This window comes from Amphimedon queenslandica, unplaced genomic scaffold, assembly GCF_000090795.2.
Source record: "Amphimedon queenslandica unplaced genomic scaffold, v1.1 AMPQUscaffold_6787_Cont21258, whole genome shotgun sequence".
Classification (NCBI taxonomy): domain Eukaryota; kingdom Metazoa; phylum Porifera; class Demospongiae; order Haplosclerida; family Niphatidae; genus Amphimedon; species Amphimedon queenslandica.
In genome coordinates, this window is record NW_003552925.1 from 1 (window position 1) to 1,125 (window position 1,125).

Sequence of the window (1,125 nt, forward strand, 5' to 3'; positions counted from 1 at the left end):
ATTATTCTAGAAATATTAGTATAGTAGGTGCTCCTTTAATTCATATTAATTTATTAATTTAGCAAGGCCACTAGTATACATTCTATAGTTACCTTATCTCACTAAGTTTCAAGACAAGAATATCTTAGGTTTGTTTAATTTCATGTGAAAAGCTAAATTCATTATTCAGGTTGTGATGAACTGAAACTTTCTTGTTTAAAGCTCTTGTTAAGGTCAGTTTAATCATAGTGTTTTAATTTATTATCATCATTTGTCATTATAGTTCACTTCAAATAGCATTGAATTTTTTTGTGAACCTGCCTTCATCATGCTGGTTAAGGAAGGTATGTAGTTCCTTTGCTTATGTAGAATTTATGCCTCATTATAGTTATGTTATGGATCTAAGCTTTGTAGGACTATGTGTTACAAGATACCTTTGAAAGATCTGCTTCACTACATGGAACCCCAGAGTTCATTAATGTTGGAGATTTTGGGAAATTAATTTCTCAGTATAATGTAAGTTTATTATTTTAGTGCCTTCTTAATTTATGGCTCTTTAGGTGTCTTAAGTTACAAAACATGAAGTGTCTTACTTGTGGAACATTGGTAGACTATGATAAAGAAAACAATTATAATCTTTTTTGGTTTTAATAATAATTCCAAATCATTTTTAATTAATAATGAATAATAATTAAGTATTAATTAAGCATAAAAGAGAAGTACGTCATAATGAGGCTTAATGAATATCGTTATCGTTGTCGGATCAGGTCTGGCACCAGCATAAATCGTGGCTGATTCGTCAATATCGGATCAGGACATTGCCCCAAATCCTCGGTCCAGGCTCGATCATCAGTAATGATTCAGGCCTGTATCAGGACTGGTCCATGTTCCAACTCTTGGGCGTGTACCTATACCTCGCGTAGGCGAGGCCAAAAATGGATGAACTGCTTCACATCATTTTGAGTTCTATCCATATGAATGGAAAAGTATTTGGTATATTCTTAGATATACTCAGAGAGGAAGATACTCTAAGAACTACTGCACTAGCTGATGAGCTTATTATATAGGCGGTAGCCTATATGTAGGGTTGAGGTTGATTTTTCAAGATGGCGACCAAATTTATAATTTTCAAACGCTTTTAACTCT

At 33.2% G+C, this 1,125-nt stretch overlaps 1 long non-coding RNA gene across 2 annotated transcripts; it reads left to right on the top strand.

The window, feature by feature from the left end:
- The first annotated feature begins 8 nt into the window (after positions 1–8).
- On the top strand, positions 9–630 carry LOC109591940 (uncharacterized). 2 transcript variants are annotated; one of them, XR_002190081.1, is made up of 4 exons: positions 9–128; positions 170–212; positions 263–323; positions 368–630. It is a non-coding gene; the product is annotated as an uncharacterized LOC109591940 (long non-coding RNA). The 2 variants fall into 2 exon arrangements; XR_002190080.1 differs by having other exon boundaries at positions 9–212.
- The last annotated feature ends 495 nt before the right edge of the window (positions 631–1,125 follow it).